Consider the following 6053-nt stretch of genomic DNA (forward strand, 5'->3'; position numbering starts at 1 on the left):
ATCTGCCAACCAGAGGTCATTCCCCCTGCCTGCCGTTGAGCAGTTCAGAAGTGACTCGTGTAAGCAGACATGAGTGAGCTTGCTCAATTCACTATTTGCCTCTTTCGAGGGGATCATACCCAGGATCTAGGTCATTGTGCCTTATTGGAGTCCTACACATTTCACTTGCAAATTATATTTGAAAATTAAATGACCATGTTGCAAGTCATTTACAAAACATTTTTTAAAATTGCATTCCGGAACCCATATTAACATCCAGTGACCTGTAGAAAGCAGTAGAGAAATGTATTAGGCAAAAAGTTCTGGCAAAGACCAGTCTGATACTGGCCTGATAACCCAACCTCAGGAATTAGCCACATCAACTCGAAGAGTGAAGAAAAATAAAAAGTACCAGATTTATTACTCAAGACATTAGGAACTATCCATTTAGATAGACGATTTTAGCTAACAAAATATTACAACGTCATCCTGAAGAATATGTCCCTCTTCCAGAGAACCTAGGAGGTTATCATGACCCCTGGAAAGCCCGACCAGCAGTAACAGTGCAAGTTACATAGGTGCATGAGTGCAGAAATACAATCTCTACTGAAAGTAAGTTTCATACTAGGCAAGAATTACAGGATATACATAGAACCTTTGGTCACAAAGTCAAATCAGATGTACAGATTTAATATGGTTTAGGAGTTAATGGTGGTAAATTCATCATGCTTACAGGAAGTGAAGTAGGACAAATGACTGGAATAGCAAATAACTCCAGGATTAATGATGAATTAATTGCTAGAGCAGAAAATATCCAAGACCTTCCTGACTTATGATGGGGATGGGTAAAGAAGTTGGATGAGACGATACCCAAACATGATTCCCAGGTTTACCTAAACAATGGAAGACTGTAAAAGATGCCATTAAGATATCTCAAGAATATGAAAGATTATGATTCGCTTCTCGTGAGAAAGGACTTTATAGGGCACCTGAAAAAATTCCCATGCAAAATCACTTTTACAAAATGTCAAGTTATGATATCCAAGATGAAACCAATGAGTCACAACATTCACATAATACACTGTGCAACCCTGATCTCCTGACTGTCATAAAATGTTTCTTACCTCTAAACCAAAGGTTCATTTTACAATTTAATTTTTCTCATTTTTTCTGTTCTCTTAGCTTAGGAAAAGATCATTACAAACTTTTTGTATGTTTTTCATATATGCTTGCAAAGGGTTGTAAAACTTTGTTGTGATTATTTTTCCTTTAAGCTGAAACTTCCCTAATCTTTCTTTAGAGATTGTGGCATAGCATGCTAGTTTCCTTTCCATATCCATTTGTTTTCTGTAATGAATACAGAAATACAGGCACTATTTTGTTACTTTAAATAGACATTATCTCAAGTCTACAAGAATTATCCAAAATGGTATCTAATGACATTTCTAGGTCTTCAGACAATTAACACATACTGGAGCCTCTAGGTCTTAAAGATTTTACTAGATATTGGTTACTGAAACTGAGCTTTCTTGAATTATTTTTCCTTCCACTGTGGTTTCCTGCATTTCAACATATCACCGAGTTTTGTCCTCAAACATTAAATATTTTCCACAGAATCAAATTAAATATGAATCATCCCTCCTCTGATTTTTGAAACGACCCTTTGTTTCCATTAGTAATGATTCTTCTGGTCTGTTTTGTAGTTATATATTAGAGTTTGTAAATATTCACACATTTTGCAATTGCATATAATTTTCTTATTTTTTCCTCTTCCTCTAAAGTTGCTGTTATTTCTTTTAACTTTTTGTGGGAAAAATTAAATTCATCTTTCACTTTGTTGATACGTTTATTTATAATTCAACTCCTTGATTTTTGCTCAAATTACTTTTCAAGTTACCCACTTTTAGGGAAGGCATTTTTTGGGTTTTGTTTAGTGTGTCAGGCTTTTTTTTAGTTAGTCGTATCAAGAAGTGTAGACTTTTCTATACATAATATTCTTTTTCCCACGGTAGTTTTGTTTTGTTTTGTTTTGTTTTTTTGAGACGGAGTCTCGTTCTGTTCCCCAGGCTGGAGTGCAGTGGCGCATCTCAGCTCACTGCAAGCTCCACCTTCTGGGTTCTCGCCATTCTCCTGCCTCAGCCTCCCAAGTAGCTGGGACTACAGGCGCCCACCACCACGCCTGGCTAATTTTTTTGTATTTTTAGTAGAGATGGGGTTTCACCATGTTAGCCAGGATGGTCTCAATCTCCTGACCTCGTGATCCGCTGGCCTTGGCCTCCCAAAGTGCTGGGATTACGGGTGTGAGCCACCGCACCCGGCCTATATTCAACTTTTGATCAGAGTTCCATTTTAATGTGACACTGAGAGTAAAAAACCATGTTTTCTTCCTTACCCATTTCTCCTACATTCTCTGCCAGGAGGAAGGCACGGCTACGTACCCAGTCTTCGCCAGCAGAACCTGAGCAGGTCTGTTTTTCCTCTGCTTCCCCTCTTCTTTCACATCTCATGACCAAGCACTTCCTATTCTCTCTCCCAAACGATCACAGATTTTTTCCTCCACTTTTGTCACTGCCACTGCCCTTAGCATTACTCTGCCTTCAGATAAAGTCTCTTAATTGCTCTGGTAGCTTCCTTCAGTTCTTTCTTATTATACAGACCACTACACACACATCTGACAGAGACTTCTCACCTTTTTATGGTTCAATGACTGAAATTCCCAGAATAAAATTAAAACCACCCCAGCATCAAATTTGAGGTCAAATAGAGGTGGGTTTGTATCCCAGGTTCATATACTGTCCAGCAGTGTGGTCTCAGAAAACGGAACTCCTTAAGCCTTTGTGTGTCTGCCTGCACTCATTGAGCATTGGGACTATTTCACACATACCGTCCCTGACATGTAGAAGGGACTTAATGTTGAAAGAAGGGGAGGCATTTTAAAATCCACATCAAAAAGATGTTTTTTTTTGTTCAGGAGTGGTGGCTCACACCTGTAATCCCAGCACTTTGGGAGGCCAAGGCAGGTGGATCACCTGAGGTCAGGCGTTCCAGATCAGCCTGACCAACATGGTGAAACCCCATCTCTACTAAAAATACAAACATTAGCCGAGCATGGTGGTGGGCTCCTGCAATCCCAGCTACTTGAGAGGCTTAGGCACTTGAATGAGAATCAGTTGAACCCAGGAGGTGGAAATTGCAGTGAGCCAGAATTGTGTCACTGCCTGGGCAACAGAGTGAGACTCTGTCTCCAAAAAAAAAAAAAAAAAAAAAAAAAAAAAAAAAAAAAGTTGTTTTAAAAATATATTAATCAGGCTGGGCATGGTGGCTCATGCTTGTAGTCCCAGCACTTTGGGAGTCTGAGGCGGGTGGATCTCCTGAGTTTGGGAGCTCGAGACCAGCCTGACCAACATGGAGAAACCCCATCTCTACTAAAAATACAAAATTAGCCGGGCATGGTGGTGCATGCCTGGAATCCCAGTTACTTGGGAGGCTGAGGCAGGAGAATCACTTGAGCCTGGGTGGTGGAGGTTGTGGTGATCCAAGATTGCGCCATTGCACTCCAGCCTGGGCAACAAGCGTGAAACTCCATCTCCAAAAAAAAAAAATGTGTTCAGCAAGGTTGAAGTGTGTCCGGAATTGGTGGGTTCTTGGTCTCACTGACTTCAAGAATGAAGCTGCAGACCTTTGGGTTGAATGTTACAGCTCATAAAGGCAGCATGGACCCAAAGAGTGAGCAGCAGCAAGATTTATTGCGAAGAGGAAAAGAACAAAGCTTCCACACTGTTGAAGGGGATGCAAACCCACAAGAGTGGCTACTGGCTAGCTGGGGCAGCCTGCCTTTATTCCCTTATCTGGCCCACCCACATCGTGCTGATTGGTCCATTTTACAGAGAGCTGATTGGCCCATTTTACAGAGAGCTGATTGGACCATTTTGACAGGGTGCTGACTGGTGCATTTACAATCCCTGAGCTAGACACAGAGTGCTGATTGGTGCATTTACAATCCTCTAGCTGGACATAAAAGTTTTCAAAGTCCCCACTAGGTTAGCAGATACAGAGTACCGATTGGTGTATTTACAAACCTCGAGCTAGACACAGAGTACTGATTGGTGTATTTACAAACCCTGAGCCAAACACAGAGTGCTGATTGGTGCATTTACAATCCCTTAGCTAGACATAAAGGTTCTCCAAGTCCCCACTAGACTCAGGAGCCCAGCTGACTTCACCTAGCGGATCCGCACAGGGGCTGCAGGTGGACCTGCCCACTGGTGCAGCTCAGTGCGCCCGCACTCCTCAGCCCTTGGGCCGTCGTCAGGGAGGCTTGGGCTGAGCAGGAGCCCACTGGGGGGCGGGGGTAAAGAGGAAGGCTCGGGCATGGTGGGCTGCAGGTCCCGAGCCCTGCCCCGTGGGGAGGCAGCTGAGTCCTGGCGAGCCGGCACTGCTGGGGTACCCAGCGCACCCTCTGCAGCTGCTGGCCCAGGTGCTAAGCCCCTCACTGCCCAGGGCGGGCAGTGCCAGCCAGCCACTCTTGAGTGCAGGGCCTGCCAAGCCCACACCCACCCGAAACTCGTGCTGGCCTGGGAGCAGCTTGTGTAGCCTTGGCCAGCCCAGAGCGGGGCTCCCACCATGCCATGGCGGGCTGAAGGGCTCCTCAAGCACTGCCAGAGTGGATGCCGAGGCCAAGGAGGTGCAGAAAGCGAGGGCTGCTAGCACATTGTCACCTCTCAGAAGCATAAAAGGTTAATAGCCAGAATCATTTATCAATTGTATTTCTATACATCTTAGATTAGAAATTAGAGAAAAAATTTCATTGGGCAACAAGAGCAAAACTTCATCTCAAAAGATAATAATAATCTACAGTGCCACTTCCCGTCCAAGCTTGACTTCTACCTTTACTTTCTAATATGGTTTTGCCATGTCCCCACCCAAATCTCATCATGAATTGTAATCCCCATAATCCTTATGTGTCGAGGGAGGGGTCTGGGGGGAGGTGATTGGATCATGGGGGCAGTTTTCCTCATGCTGTTCTTGTGATATTCAGTGATCTCTCATGCAATCTTATAGGGTTTCATTTCATTTGTTTTTGAGGATGGAGTCTTGCTCTGTTGCCCAGGCTGGAGTGCCATGGCATGATCTTGGCTCACTGCAGCCTCTGCCTCCTGGGTTCCAGCGATTTTCCTGACTCAGCCTCCTGAGTAGCTGGTATTACAGGTATGCACCACCACACCCAGCTAAATTTTGTATTTTTAATAGAGATGGGATTTCACTACATTAGCTAGGCTGGTCTTGAACTCCTGACCTCAGTTGATCCACCTGCCTTGGCCTCCCAAAGTGCTAGGGTTACAGGTGTGAGCCACTGTTCCCAGCTGAGATCTGATGGTTTCATACATGTTTGACAGTTGCTCCTTTACATGTTCACACTCTCTGTGTGGCCACCATGTAAGTCAGACCTGGCTCCCCTTCTGCCATGATTGTAAGTTTCCTGAGGCCTCCCCCGCCATGTGAAACTGTGAGTCAATTAAACCCCTTTCCTTTATAATTACCCAACGTCAGGTATTTATATCAGTGTGAAAACAGACTAATATACTTTCTGATAATCATGCCTGAGGAATTGGGGGAATTCAGACTACCTGGGATCAAATTGTGGCCCCACCCTTAGCAGTCATGTGACCTTTGGGAGGTTACTTACCTTCTCCATCTCAACTTATTCTGTAAAATCTGTAAAAAGAGATTGTTTCTGAGGGTTAAATGAGCGTAGCACACTGGGGACACTGTCAGGCACACACTACTTGTCAGATGTCGAGTATTCATCTTTATTAAATTAGGACTGTGGTAACCCACTTTATGGCTCTCGATTTTGTATGACAAAATCATGCTTAGTGCTTTGTTAGTAAAAGAAAGAAAATCTGAAAGTCTCTGCTGTGGAAGGAAGAAATAGCTGGGAGAAAAGGGAGTTGGTAAGTTTCAGCATTTCAGAGCTTGGAGGGACAAGTTAGGTTTCTATTTTATGGAGGAGGAGGTGGAGGCAGGATGGGTCCTAAGATGTCATTCAAGACACACAGCTGTTAACTCTTTAT

The sequence above is a fragment of the Rhinopithecus roxellana genome, chromosome 11 (genome assembly GCF_007565055.1).
Source record: "Rhinopithecus roxellana isolate Shanxi Qingling chromosome 11, ASM756505v1, whole genome shotgun sequence".
NCBI lineage: Eukaryota > Metazoa > Chordata > Mammalia > Primates > Cercopithecidae > Rhinopithecus > Rhinopithecus roxellana.